General features: G+C 36.5%; 1 protein-coding gene across 1 annotated transcript in view; it reads right to left on the bottom strand.

Moving 5' to 3' along the window:
- LOC128982141 (uncharacterized) overlaps positions 1–16002 on the bottom strand; it is a 132857-nt gene that overhangs the window by 35869 nt on the left and 80986 nt on the right. The window lies entirely within an intron of this gene.

Raw genomic sequence — 16002 nt, 5'->3', positions numbered from 1 at the left:
GATAAGTTTTACTAAACGAATTTCTTGAAATTTACGTTTGCACCAGTCACACTATATCTTGTACCGCTAAGTTGGTTTCTTTTCTAAGCCAGTTAAAGGCCAATTTCGATGGGCCTTGTCCATCCAGTCGTCTTAATGTTACGCTGTTAATGTCTTCGGTACTGTCCCTGTCTACTATTGTACGGTGCGAAGGTGTGGGCAGACGCTCTCAATATGATGCGGCTCACCCGAGTGCAGCGTTAGGAAGTACTAAAGGCCCATTTACACGTTGCCAGTGGCTGGCATTCTAGTAGAGATTTGACTTGAAGGTCGCTGGCAAGGGGTGACTGGAACGCCAGCTTACTGCCACTTTACCGTTTAAACGTTGACAGCTACTGGAATATAATTACGCTTTTTCATGTTGTGGTCTATTTGCTCTAGTTAACAAATTATGTCTGAAACACCACAACAAATTGTCATTAAAAAACAGTGTGTTCGATATGTAATGTTTTGTGTCTAAACTTATCTAAGCTTTTGTAAGTAAGTACCCCCACGATTTGACGAAGAAAGAAAGAGAAACATGAAAGATATTTATAAAATAATACGAGATGTATGTGATGTACGCTAGGCCTACTACGTTTTTTTTTTAGTAAAGGTAAATCCTTTACAGTGACATTATGCATATATCCATCTCTTCGACTTCACATCGCATTCTTCGATGCGCTCCTCAAATTATGACTTCGGTAATCTTGGTTAAACATATTCCACAGATTTTCGTGTTCACGATAAAGCTGGATATTTATGTGGAGGAGGGGGAAACTGGCATGCCTGTAAAACTAAAATATTCGTTCCACCGTCTCTGCCAGCTACTGGTGGGTCAGTGGCTAACTGGCTACTCCAGTGACTGACAGCACATGTTTACATGGTGCTAGTTGCTGTCATCCAGTGACTGGCAACCTCAACTGGAACGCCGACTGGTATCGTGTAAATCAGCCCTAAGGGTAGCATCTGCCTACCGAACAATTTCCGAACCTACCGTCCTGATGGTTGCTGGAGACATACCCGTCAAATATTTGGTGGCGGAGAGGAAGGCAATTAATAAGCACCATGGGGAGGAGCAGGCACGAACAGAGGAAGGCGTCCGCACCTACCAGGAGACACGGGGACTGTTGGACCAGGCGACTGATACAGCAAGTCCAACCTTGGGTTAATCGGTGGTGCGGAGATATCTAAGTAGGTAAACATCTACCTCACCCAATTTCTGACAGGTCACGGCTTTTTCCGGGCGTACCTGTTCAGGATGGGCAAAGCCGTGTCACCCGATTGCATATACTGCTCAGCTCAGGCATTCCCGATTACGTGACACATACTTTTTTGTACTACTAGCGTTCGGAAAGGCCCTGCCTGGAGGCTCAACAGTTTCATAGGACTGCTGTCAGTGGACACGGTCATACCGATGATGACGGAGGATAAGGACGATTGGACCTGTGTGACACATTACATCCAGGGTATCCTCCACGCCAAGAAGCCCGACCTCGACCGGGATGCGGCGTATGTCATAAAGATGCCAGAAATGGTGCGAGCCCTGAGGGATTTTTCTGTTGGCTTGAGGGGTCACATGTTGGCCTAACTTGAAGTAATGTGACAAACAATTCCAGGTCTGTGTCTAACAGAGAAGAGAGTTTTTTATTGTGTAAAATCATGAGTCTCACACTACAGGCAAGCTACCTTTGTGCGTAAATGAATTTTCCCTCCCATCGAAAAAAATATATATCCTGTAACTTCTAAAATACTTACCAGGATTAATATTCCTGAACTAAGTTATACATTTTTTGTACTATATTAGCTTATGATCTCTATGATAAATTATTACGAATGTTTACCTTAAGAGAGGGTTTAAGACCATTTTCCTTCATATCAATGAAAGAAAATTCCCTCTGTCTCCAGCGTCATTTGGTTTTTGTCTGCTTGGCTATCCAGTTTAGCTGACATATCGAGGAAACTGACAGGTCTTGGAGATTTTCGGTATCACTCTATTTTTCATTACATGTTATTCTAAATATTTCCTTGAGTTTATTCTACACTTAAAAATCAATTTAAGTTATTTTTTGTATATGAATGATCTAGTGGACTAGGTTTAGGCCTGTAGCGGTATTTCATAATATTTAAATTCCTGGTATGGTTGGTTTTAAAATTCGATCTCTTGTTGTAAAGAAACAGTAGTCAAATGACAAATGAAAATTGGGTCCAGAGTTTATTCAAGGTCGATACGGCAACACGCAAACAACCTCTGCTACTCCACTAGTCAGGCATTTCTTTTATGTAAATATCGTCATCTTTATGTGTTGAATATTCCGAGAATCTACAAATTATCACTAACTAGAAAACTATAAAAAAAGTTATTGTAACAAAAACCTGAATGATGTTGTTTAATCAAATTCAACTTTAATACTAACAAATCACCTGTTAATAAACAATAAATTAATATTAAACACAGACTGTTAAAAACATGATTAGAGATATTACTAAATCTCAACATTATGTAAATGGGATCATAATCAAATAATTGCAATTATCATTAATTAAATAAAATATATTCTGAGCTATGAAGGTAAAATAAATAGTAAGGAAAAGTTGAAGGTGTTCTTAAGAGGTTTATTAATTTTGCCGTACACCTGAAATTAAAAGGAACGTATATAATGTGAATAGAATATAAGTATTATTTTTATATACAAGTGCTTCTCAGTGCAAAAGACTAATTTTAGAAATAATGTATGCAAGTCAAACTATTATTTGGTTTTCGGCAAATTCAATTATGTAAGGTGTAAGTGTAGTGCTCAATATGTTATGTCACATCTATTAATCATTACCCTTAAATGGTCAGAGAAAAAAAATCCAGGTATCTCTGTTTTTCTGTCGCTTGTACAGTTAATTTACAGCTTTGGTTGGCTCCCTAGGGACTTTGGTCTATCTGTTAATTACTTTACCAAAGCCAAGGTCATTATTATCTGACCGCTACGGGTTATAAATATCTCTAAATTAACTATTCTTGATTCTTCATTGTAATTTTGAGAATTCTTACTGTTTTTTATGCATACATTTTGTGACCCAATTGTCAACCTATTGTAAATGTTGTTGTAATACATATTCAACAACAATCAATAATATATATTCAATTATATTAGAATGTGTTTCAAGTAAAGTATATTTGAAAAATTGTCATGAGTATTTCGTAATAAGGGCCTCTCATTTTTAATAGCTTTGCAAAGGATTCAGCCTTAGTTACTAACAAGACTACGAGAACACGCACACTCATCTTACACTCATCTCCATTAATACTTGGCCTAAAATACCTACTACAAGGAGGTGGTTACTTCATCAACCACCACCATCGTTGGTGGTATAAGGTATAAGGGTTATTACTTAAATTGGTTAATCAATATAACTTAATAAGCTTGTGTGGTCACTACTTGGTCAAACCCTAGGTCCCCAAGGTGAGGGAAGAAGATGAGAGTCTGTGTAGTGAGGGAGGAGGGTGTTGTAGACAGAGAGAGAGGAGATGATGGTTAGTAGAGAAGTTTAATTGTGTGGTCACTACTTGGTTAGTCCCCAGGTCCCCCAGGTGAGGGAAAGAGGATGAGGGTCTGTGTAGTAGGAGGGGAGGGTGTTGTAGTCAGAGAGAGAGGAGATGATGGTAGGAGAGAAGTGTAATTGTGTGGTCACTAATTGGTTAGTCCCCAGGTCCCCCAGGTGAGGGAGAGAGGATGAGGGTCTGTGTAGTAGGAGGGGAGGGTTTTGTAGACAGAGAGAGGGAATGGTAGGAGAGAAGTGTAATTGTGTGGTCACTAATTGGTTAGTACCCAGGTCCCCCAGGTAAGGGAGAGAGGATGAGGGTCTGTGTAGTGAGGGGGGAGGGTGTTGTAGACAGAGAGAGAGAGGAGATGATGGTAGGAGAGAAGTGTAATTGTGTGGTCACTAATTGGTTAGTCCCCAGGTCCCCCAGGTGAGGGAGAGAGGATGAGGGTCTGTGTAGTAAGAGGGGAGGGTGTTGTAGTCAGAGAGAGAGGAGATGATGGTAGGAGAGAAGTGTAATTGTGTGGTCACTAATTGGTCAGTCCCCAGGTCCCCCAGGTGAGGGAGAGAGGATGAGGGTCTGTGTAGTGAGGGAGGAGGGTGTTGTAGACAGAGAGAGAGGAGATGATGGTAGGAGAGAAGTGTAATTGTGTGGTCACTAATTGGTCAGTCCCCAGGTCCCCCAGGTGAGGGAGAGAGGATGAGGGTCTGTGAGGTGAGGGGGGAGGGTGTTGTAGACAGAGAAAGAGAGGAGATGATGGTAGGAGAGAAGTGTAATTGTGTGGTCACTAATTGGTCAGTCCCCAGGTCCCCCAGGTGAGGGAGAGAGGATGAGGGTCTGTGTAGTGAGGGAGGAGGGTGTTGTAGACAGAGAGAGAGAGGAGATGATGGTAGGAGAGAAGTGTAATTGTGTGGTCACTAATTGGTTAGTCCCCAGGTCCCCCAGGTGAGGGAGAGAGGATGAGGGTCTGTGTAGTAAGAGGGGAGGGTGTTGTAGTCAGAGAGAGAGGAGATGATGGTAGGAGAGAAGTGTAATTGTGTGGTCACTAATTGGTCAGTCCCCAGGTCCCCCAGGTGAGGGAGAGAGGATGAGGGTCTGTGTAGTAGGAGGGGAGGGTGTTGTAGTCAGAGAGAGAGAGGAGATGATGGTAGGAGAGAAGTGTAATTGTGTGGTCACTAATTGGTCAGTCCCCAGGTCCCCCAGGTGAGGGAGAGAGGATGAGGGTCTGTGTAGTAAGAGGGGAGGGTGTTGTAGTCAGAGAGAGAGGAGATGATGGTAGGAGAGAAGTGTAATTGTGTGGTCACTAATTGGTCAGTCCCCAGGTCCCCCAGGTGAGGGAGAGAGGATGAGGGTCTGTGTAGTGAGGGAGGAGGGTGTTGTAGACAGAGAGAGAGGAGATGATGGTAGGAGAGAAGTGTAATTGTGTGGTCACTAATTGGTCAGTCCCCAGGTCCCCCAGGTGAGGGAGAGAGGATGAGGGTCTGTGTAGTGAGGGGGGAGGGTGTTGTAGACAGAGAGAGAGAGGAGATGATGGTAGGAGAGAAGTGTAATTGTGTGGTCACTAATTGGTCAGTCCCCAGGTCCCCCAGGTGAGGGAGAGAGGATGAGGGTCTGTGTAGTGAGGGAGGAGGGTGTTGTAGACAGAGAGAGAGAGGAGATGATGGTAGGAGAGAAGTGTAATTGTGTGGTCACTAATTGGTTAGTCCCCAGGTCCCCCAGGTGAGGGAGAGAGGATGAGGGTCTGTGTAGTAAGAGGGGAGGGTGTTGTAGTCAGAGAGAGAGGAGATGATGGTAGGAGAGAAGTGTAATTGTGTGGTCACTAATTGGTCAGTCCCCAGGTCCCCCAGGTGAGGGAGAGAGGATGAGGGTCTGTGTAGTAGGAGGGGAGGGTGTTGTAGTCAGAGAGAGAGAGGAGATGATGGTAGGAGAGAAGTGTAATTGTGTGGTCACTACTTGGTCAAACCCTAGGTCCCCAAGGTGAGGGAAGAAGATGAGAGTCTGTGTAGTGAGGGAGGAGGGTGTTGTAGACAGAGAGAGAGGAGATGATGGTTAGTAGAGAAGTTTAATTGTGTGGTCACTACTTGGTTAGTCCTCAGGTCCCCCAGGTGAGGTAAAGAGGATGAGGGTCTGTGTAGTAGGAGGGGAGGGTTTTGTAGACAGAGAGAGGGAATGGTAGGAGAGAAGTGTAATTGTGTGGTCACTACTTGGTTAGTCCCCAGGTCCCCCAGGTGAGGGAGAGAGGATGAGGGTCTATGTAGTAGGAGGGGAGGGTTTTGTAGACAGAGAGAGAGGAGATGATGGTAGGAGAGAAGTGTAATTGTGCGGTCACTAATTGGTTAGTCCCCAGGTCCCCCAGGTGAGGGAGAGAGGATGAGGGTCTGTGTAGTAGGAGGGGAGGGTGTTGTAGTCAGAGAGAGAGAGGAGATGATGGTAGGAGAGAAGTGTAATTGTGTGGTCACTACTTGGTTAGTCCTCAGGTCCCCCAGGTGAGGTAAAGAGGATGAGGGTCTGTGTAGTAGGAGGGGAGGGTTTTGTAGACAGAGAGAGGGAATGGTAGGAGAGAAGTGTAATTGTGTGGTCACTACTTGGTTAGTCCCCAGGTCCCCCAGGTGAGGGAGAGAGGATGAGGGTCTATGTAGTAGGAGGGGAGGGTCTATGTAGTAGGAGGGGAGGGTGTTGTAGACAGAGATTAAGGGAATGATGATAGGAGAGAAGTGTAATTGTGCGGTCACTAATTGGTTAGTCCCCAGGTCCCCCAGGTGAGGGAGAGAGGATGAGGGTCTGTGTAGTAGGAGGGGAGGGTGTTGTAGTCAGAGAGAGAGGAGATGATGGTAGGAGAGAAGTGTAACTGTGTGGTCACTAATTGGTTAGTCCCCAGGTCCCCCAGGTGAGGGAGAGAGAATGAGGGTCTGTGTAGTAGGAGGGGAGGGTGTTGTAGTCAGAGAGAGAGGAGATGATGGTAGGAGAGAAGTGTAATTGTGTGGTCACTACTTGGTCAGTCCCCAGGTCCCCCAGGTGAGGGAGAGAGGGAGGGTCTGTGTAGTAAGAGGGGAGGGTGTTGTAGTCAGAGAGAGAGGAGATGATGGTAGGAGAGAAGTGTAATTGTGTGGTCACTACTTGGTCAGTCCCCAGGTCCCCGTGGTGACGTGTTCAACATTTGTCTCAATTTGTGCTTGATTCTCGTAACCAGCTTCCGCAATAAAACATTACTTAACAAACAGATAACATTCTGATCTCATGTATCCTTTATAGTTACCAAATCATCCTTTATAGTATTAAAAAAAACTATTATTTGATAACTGCATTTTACAAATTATCGTGCAATTGCAAAATGTTTTATGGATTTTGATGACCATAGATAGCAAAGGACCAAATACAGTTTTATTAAATAGATTCTCATTTTTTTTTAGTATATTGTATTACATAAATACTGTAATTAAGATGTATTTATATCATTTTGTACCTATTTAATTAAACGAGTTGGATTATATCATGGGTTAGTGCTTATGAGGTTTAAGCGATTACCAAATGTTGTTTCTTTACAATATAATTATTGACTACATTTGTTTGTAAGTGGAAATGTTTTTCACTTGTTTTTGATGCAAAAAGTGGACATTACGGAAATTGGTATTCTTATAGAATAAAAATTAACTTCATTTATTTAAACGAGCTAGCATTAATTTCAGTCCGTTAAAATAAAAACCATTTTGGCATTTGACCCATACCTTTATAACAGTACTCTTTATACATAATACAAATACACAATTTCAGTGATAAATTTCATTGAATGAACTTTTATACACATTGTAATGTTTGTACTAAAACCATATTTTGGGTTTTACCAGTACGAGAAATAAATTTAAATAAAAATACAGCTTGACCACAATTTACGTTACTAATGTATTTAACCTGTAAATATTGTTTTATATCCATACCACTGTCCGGGTATAATAATTGCATTCAGTGACATGTTTTATTTTGAGTAGTCGGAATCAAGTTAAAACAATAGAGGATGGTGGGACGTGCAATGACCAGTTACACCAGATGAATACAAATGAGTGTACGAGGGTGAACGAACAGTTCCATGTTTTGGTTTGTCCAATAAATTACGGATATTTTGTTTTTATTGACGAAACGCTATACACATTTTACAACGAAAAATAACTAATTAATTTTGTTCTATTTATTAGTAGTTTCTTAAAGTGTTGGTATGAATTCTTTCGATATTAACTGTGAAGGTTTCGAGTATGTAAAGGTCGAATTGTGTATACAATTTAGTAGATAAATAAGTTTCCTTTTATTAAAAATGGAAAATGGTAGTTGCCTTATTATTATTCAGTGACGATTCCTTTTATACTAAACTATACGTAAGTCATTAACAAATTGAATTTTAACTAGCTCAGAGGTGAAAACCTTGTAAATTTTGTGATTTTACCGATGCATCTTGGTGTTAAATGTAAGTTACCACTTTAAAACACTAAGACGCATCGGTAAAGGAATTTCCCCCATTAAAGAGGTGTTTAAAATAGCTTTTACAATAATTATTATTTAGTTATAAACATTTTTTTACAATTCCTACTTTGTAACAGCTAAAACTTGAATACTTAAAATCAGATACGCGTTTATTTAAACTACTAAGTATCGACGAGGTTAGGATCGCAAGATTTTCATGACAAAGTGGGATGGGTCCTAAAAGGTTACTTATTGAAAACTATGTAATTTGTATTTGGATGTGGAAATAATGAACTACTGAACAACTAATACTTAGTCAACCTAGTAGATAGTATACTAATCGACTTTAGGTAGTGAGAAACTAAGTTGAGATACATTAATCTGTAAATCCTCAACAATTTTTTGTGTGTGTTTATTTTCTCCCGCATGACCTTAATGTTGTCTCATAGAAGTATTTCATGTGTGAACCACTGTCAAAGAGTGTATAACCATAGCCAGGATCGACATAATGAAAGTGTTAGTCGTCCGCGCGCCCTCTGGTGGGCCACATGTATCATTGTTATGGCTTACTCCGAGCTTTGCTCTTGGGGATCCAACCTTAAATCATAATATTATGTAGCTGAATGTAAGAACGAAACAGATAATATTTTTTAAGAATACGCTTTAAGTAAGTTGTAACTAAAATCTATTTCTTATTAAAATACTACTTTGTTCTATTCAATCGGCAATACAGTCCTAGTTGTAAGGTTCATATCCTTTGGAGTAACTCACTATTGAGTAAAGAAACACATTATACGCTATTTAGAAGATAGCCATTGCCATACTTGCTCATAGTTAGGTATGTTACTATTCCTGCCTATAGTCCTATGTCATCAGAGTTATAGTATAATCCAAATGTTCTAAAAATAATGTCCATTTCATAGTAAGGACCATTCAGGAAATTTTTTAATTCACTAAATGTATTAGCTGAAAATTTATGTACACGAATCAAAATGTATTTTGAGGTATAATTAATCCAGTAAGAGTATATAAAACCATGAATATGCTTTTTGCTCATAAAATACAGATTTATTTAGAAAATAAATGGTTATGGCATTTTAACCAATGTATTTAAACATATAAAAAAAAGAAAACTAAATGAGTAATGGCGTTTAAAAAAGTGGATATGTAATACGAGAAACACATTTAAAACACTAAAAGGGTGTTTTTTTTATTTGTTTGTAGATTAGGCGAATAAAATAAACAAATGCAACATTTCCAACAGGTTTTTTTTTATTCAAAAAATAACATAATAAAATATTGGCTGGAATATTTAATATAACTAATAAAAAATACCTACAAATAAAACTTAATTTAACATTTTTTTACCAAATGATATTAATCCGAATGTCATTTTCTTTTGTGCTGTATTTTGTGATAAGCCATTATACTTTGGATGGATTGTTAGGACCAAATGTTAAAATTCCCCAATTACAACAAATATTGAAAATACATATGAGTACCTATATGAGCATTGCTACCAAAAAAACAATAACAGAATGGTAAAATAATAAAAATTATGATAAAAATAATGATAAATTAAAAATAATAAGTTAATTAGTAGTGTACTAACTCCAGGCCGCAATCCTTCGAATTGGAAACCTCGCGAGTAGTGTTGTAACAGCTGTTTTGTTTGGAGGCAGCTAATCGCATTTGTGTATAGATTGAGAATACACAGGCTTGGTTACTGGTATATGAAAATATTGACTCCATTTAAAATGTAGAGAAATATATTTTCAATTTGTATTGTGTTGGTTTTCAATTCTATATGTTAATTTTCAATCTTTTTATAAATTTATGTTCATAAATGTAAATTTAAATGAATGCTACGTGATTAAATGAGCGGTTGTCACTTGTCTGCCATGTTATATTATAGGACGTCTGGCGCTAATCAACACTACTTGCGACGTTGCCAATTCTACCAGGCCACGGCCTGGAGTTAAAGGTGGGCGTGATATGAGTCTCGAATAGACATTGTATATATGTTGTAATGAATGGGCTATCACTATTTTCTAAGGAAATCATTAAATATAACATTGTGCACCCCTCGGGGCCGTTAAGACTAATGTTGGTGACTTCTCAAGGGGCCATACATGGCAGGCTATCATTTTCTGTTCAAATAAAACAAATTATCAGATGCTAACAGGATGCCTTTTTAAACATCAAATCAATATTAAAGTATCAATCATTTAGTTTTAGTCTTACTATATTTCAGTAAATTCGTGTCACTAATGAATGGGCTCTCATGCGTCTTAGAGTGTTAACACAATGTATTATGGTTTTGACGCAGCAGAGCTTCAATAGGACTACGTTTAATGAAAACCCATAAACAGTGAAATGGAGATGTCTTCAATCAGTGTCGCCAACCCCCTAACAATAGACGACAAAAGAGAGACACGCTCATCACTAACTTGCTGTTTTTAATTATTGTTTGTCTTTTTGTTTCACTTTTGATGACGGGCTTTTGATCAGACCTATTGGTGTTTTCAAAGGTTTGTTTTAATAAACTTTTATCATGAGTGAACCGTTACTAGCCAATCTTTCTTAGGTTGAGTTAAGCCCTGTTTATCATATAATACTCTGAAATTAACTACATTTTATTGCATTTACGGGTTGCAACAAGGGCTGCCTCAAAAACCAAAATTAATACTTTTAAAACTTCAATACACTTTTTTTCAAGGGTAACTTCAGAATTACTACCTATGTGCAACTTAATTTATATAAGCCAAATAGCTCTTACAGTTGTCAGTGTTCTTCTCTCAACCGTAGAAGTGACTTAACAATATTTCTATTGTACATAGTAATCAAAATATGTAATTTTAAAATCACGTATATTTTTTTAACGCTAGGCAGGAGCCGGTATTTATTGCGGTATTTTTCAAAATACTTTAGGCTAGACCTAGGGGTTGCGGTATTGTCACTTAAAATCCATTGGTGATATGGTGGGATTTGAACCCGGGACCTCAGGGACCGAAGTCCTGCACTCTAACCACTACACCAGCTCGCCTCTCCTAAGTTGCTTCTTTAAAGGTGCTTACTTAACGTTAAAATAATCGCAAATAAATACAAATGACTTTTTCTCTATAAATCGCACATCTGCATAATATAGTATCTGCATCCCAAGATATGAGGTACTTAAATGAAAACAATATTTTCAAGTGAATCAAATGCATTTATAAGGCAGTAAAAAAAAAACAATTTAGTGTGATTTACAGATATAGGGTGCATATAACATGATTGAAATACTTTTAGGTAACATGTAAAACTATTAAATATGTAAAGTCAGTAAGCTCTCATCACTTAAAACTATTTTATTAAAATCCTTTGAGTAACAAACAAATGTTAAAAGTATGCAAGAGAGTTATATTACTTGAAGTGCAATTAGTACGTCAACAGTGATATTATATCCTGTCTCTAAAGATTAATTAAAACATCTCTTTTCATCAATTTTCCTTTTGCATGGATTAAAACGATTTGTTTTGACATTCAATAAAGCGCATTTAATAAAGCTTCTCTTATATTAAATTAGAGAAGAGGATTTATATTTTACCATTAGTATGGTCGTCATACTGTATAGATCTAAAAGTGATATATAAATTATGGCATTACATACAACGATGGTGCATTTAATAAGGAGTTTCATACACTGTAATATTTATGTTATACAAATTGTTTATCATTTCAGACTACAGTATAGTTTCATAAGTAGTATTCCAAGGCCTTAGAAGCAGCGTTGTAGTACTACTATCATCAATAGTTTTTAGCTATCCCATGACCGTAAACTAGTGGTTTGGCGTGTACCTTAGTCTGAAGACCCGCCTATATGGAATAGAAAAAAGATATGTCTCATTAGCAAGAAGAGCCTTTTCTGAGCTGAAGGAGGCTAATTTTTGGTCTGCATTGTATATACGATTTATATTTTACAATGTAGGCTTTTGTAATTTAATCTCCAACTTCCATTGTTCTTTTTTGACGAAAGCCAATGTTGTAATGTTAAATTATATAAGTAATTAGATCACAGAATTAGTTAGGTTGGCTTTTAAAACTCAAGTTAAAATTACTTACAAATAAACTAGCCATTTATGGAACGTTATTTCGTAGTGGATATAACATGTAAATGTAAAATTAAATATATGTTATTGGGTGAGTTAAAGATATTGTGAGAATGGTTAATAGTCACTTAACATTTGTTATGCCAAGACACGAAAAAAGCATGCTGTGTTGAAATTCTTACGCCAAAAAGATAGAAATCTATTGAATGGTATGAGTTAAATAACAAATATTATGCACATCATATTTTTGACGAATGTAAACGAGCGTAACAAGAGGTCATGTAACCAGTGAGACGCATCTGCAGGATGTTAGAGGCTTCTTTTCATCCTGAAAAGTTATGATACTATCTATAGCAACTAACTGTTAGTTATAGCACGCAAATTAGAAAACATGACTTGAATTTCAGAATAAATTAACATAAATAATTGATTTATATTAGTTAAAATTGGTAAAAATTAATTGATGAAATTTTGCAGAATGCGGTAAAATAGTGGTACAGTATAGAGTTAGTGTAAAACTGCCCTTGCTCATTATGCGAACACCATTATACATAGCTTTGTATGGTCACAATTTCGATAAAGTATAAAAATACACATCCCAACAAATCAATTCGTAAAATGTATTTATATCACTCCATACTGAAAGTAGCTATTTTCGATTACAGCTGATCTCAAAGAAACTAATTGTTTCCAAATCTTTAATTTTAAGCAAGGAAAAATTATCAGCTGATTTTCCCATTAACTAAAATTACTTTTCCTACAAATGCATAGAAATTGTCATATTGCCACACCTGTAAACGGTAAGTAAAATAGCGCAAATACGGGAATGGGTATCCCCCCTCGCTAAATCAGCTGAATTAATTGTTGGCGTTTTTACACTAACCACAGCCACGGAGCCGGTACGTTAACAGCCTGTAAGCAAATTGCATAACTTAAAAAATAAACATGACTCAAACGACATTTTATATAGAACTTAGAAGTTTATCTTTGTGTTATATATTAAGTAAATGATTTATGATGGTACGAAAAATCTCAGCTGAAACTTGCCCGTTAGGCCTGATGCAGCCTTTTTGTTTTTGTTTTTATAATTAAATTACTAAAATTAGGAAATGTAATAGTTTTAATTTTACTGAGGTCTGTTATTCTGTATGCAAGTATTTTTCTGTCGTGACGAAAACTATCGCTCATAACTGGTACCTAAAATGATTTTCCGGCACTTGCTTATATTTATTCCTCGGTTTTGCCTCGTACGTAAAAATAACCATCACACACTTGGCTTCACCTCGCACGTGAAGTATGGTGTTAAAAATGCCATATGTAGATACTATTTATGAAATATAATATTCTTGTTCTCCAAAACAAACAATGTATTACACTTTATACGGATAGCAAGCGAATGATAATGTAATAATAATTTAACCATCATAGTTACCAACACAATGTCAAAACTAAGTTTTAGCCCTTGCTAATCTGTTTTACTGAGCATTGCTTATTGTACCTGAGGCAGTTTGTCTAAACTCAGCATAACCATCGTTAACGGATATCTGTCAACTAGGGTTGGTGATTTGGAAAGTTAAAGACCGATCTAGAACCAAGCTTTCAAACAGTTTTGGACAAAGACAGCTGTAAGGACAAAGTCAGATTCTAATTATTTCAATGTTAAATAAAATCTTTTATAACCACATGTTTTCGCTTTCAAACTACTCATTGAAAGTGTTAAAAAATGTAAAGTTTGACAATGTTTACTAAACTCAGTAATCAGAGATTCTTAACCTCATCTCTCATTAATAATGCACAGTGTTTGTTAACAGAGGCACGAACTTGCAAAAGACTTTCACCACAGATTAAACAAAGTTTGGCAAATACTTACGCTGTTTATTACCTTATACGTTAGGATTTGCATGTTTTTGGGCTTTTGGAATTCCACTTACATACTCAGGTTACTTTGATAACAGGTGCTGTTAAATATTTAATATATTCAAAGTATATACATATTGATTCACAATGAAATGGTAGTATAACCTTATGGAGAATGTTCGTGTGAATTCTAAATTTTTTAACAAGTAACTTATTCCGTTGACGTTGAGCTTGTCGAAATAATTGATTAATAATATAATCCACTGAATATCTCTCACTAATGATGATTATAAATGTCATGTGATATTAAAATATACAATGCCAGGTATCTAGTCGGCCACATAATATTTAAGGATTTTGCACAACCATAATACAAACATTATCCTACCCTACTACCTATTTCATAGGTGGACACAATAAGGGTAGCTGTTAAAAATAAATATAAATACTTTGAGAAGACCAAACTTAGAAATAAACATTAGGGGAAAATCCAGCAAAGAAGCCAAAGTTAATAGTCCTTATGTAAACTAAATTATCATCTTTCTTTCAAATTAGGTAAAGTTTAAAGTACGGTATTGTATATATGTTTGGATATACTCCTTTGTTAACAATAACAAATCCTCAAACGTATATATCAGGGTGATTAAGAATACATGTCAGAAATTGAATCTGATGACATCGTGCACAGATTGCATAAAGAGAGTTATGTTCCCTGCCTCAGCTAAAACAAAACTATTGGCCCAGTGTGTTGCTTGTAATACACATGTTCATAATGTAAACATTTTTATAAATAAATCTGTAAAAATGTTCAATCACGTTTATTTTATATGGTTAATAAAAGTATCAATTAAAACCAACTCTTTAGATTTCAGAATCTGTTTTATTAGCGACGTAAGAATTACCTAGAAATAAACAACTACACTTGTTATGAAGCATATTAGTTTGACTTCTGGTGCTTAACCTTATAAAGCGTGTCAATAACATAATTACTAATTTATACAGATTACAAATGATTTTCATTATGCAAGTCTAAATCGTAATTTTAAGCCAGCCGTATTCTACTGGACAATCAGTGTACGTTTTGAAATCTTTTCCCACTTAAAAAAACATCACTCAATAATCAATAGGAAAAATCATAGAATAAAAAACATTAAATTAATTTTAAGCCTAATTAATTAATTTTACGCTTTTTGTTGTTAAAACTGCATATTTTAAATGTATCTTCTTTTAAAACATTATCTTTAAATAGATTACACTAAGTTAAATCGCAGTTCAAGATTTAAAACGATCGAATGGCAGTTTGGCAACTCATAAAGGAAAAAAACATACGACAAATGAGATACATTGCATTTGATATATGCATAGATAATATTTTTCTGGTTAATTATTAACGAATATTTTATTTAATCACTTAAATGTCTTATACAACATAATAATCTAATATTTTGATAATATATTATCTTTAACAAGTACGAGCAAAGTAATGATTACTTTGAACCCATAAAAAGTAACCTATTACAAAGCTGCAAGACTGGACGTTGTTTTGGTATTTGACGTTAAGACAAATGTTGGTGACTTCTCATGGGGCCCAACATGACGCACCATTAATTTACAGCTCAAAGAAACACTCGCTTTATTGTCCATGTGTTTACTTTATATGTTTATACACACACGCTGCACATCGGTATTGACTAACATGGATTTCATTATTTTGACGGTGCCATTGATAAGTCCTTACTAGATGTCACAGATCTCACTTCATAATATTATTGGTAATATATTTCCCTAAAATTTTCTGTAAGTACACTAAAATACTGTACAGGTACCTTTGTAGGTATACGATTGAGATTATGGTCAACCCAAAACCTTTCTAGAACAATACTGTTTTTTTATTATTTTGAAACGATTTAATCAATAAAATACTTAACCACTTTTGATTGATTCATGTATTTTTAACTATGTAAAATATATTGCTTTTTAATTCGATAGAACGTTAAAAAAACATGGTTACCCAGGAACTGCATTTTTTTATGTGCTAACATCTGGGAA

Source organism: Macrosteles quadrilineatus, unplaced genomic scaffold (genome assembly GCF_028750875.1).
Source record: "Macrosteles quadrilineatus isolate MER2022 unplaced genomic scaffold, UCM_ALF_1.0 Scaffold_1__1_contigs__length_201487025, whole genome shotgun sequence".
Classification (NCBI taxonomy): Eukaryota; Metazoa; Arthropoda; class Insecta; order Hemiptera; family Cicadellidae; genus Macrosteles; species Macrosteles quadrilineatus.
The sequence above is the reverse complement of the archived record's forward strand: the minus strand, read 5'-3'. Positions and strand labels throughout refer to the sequence as shown.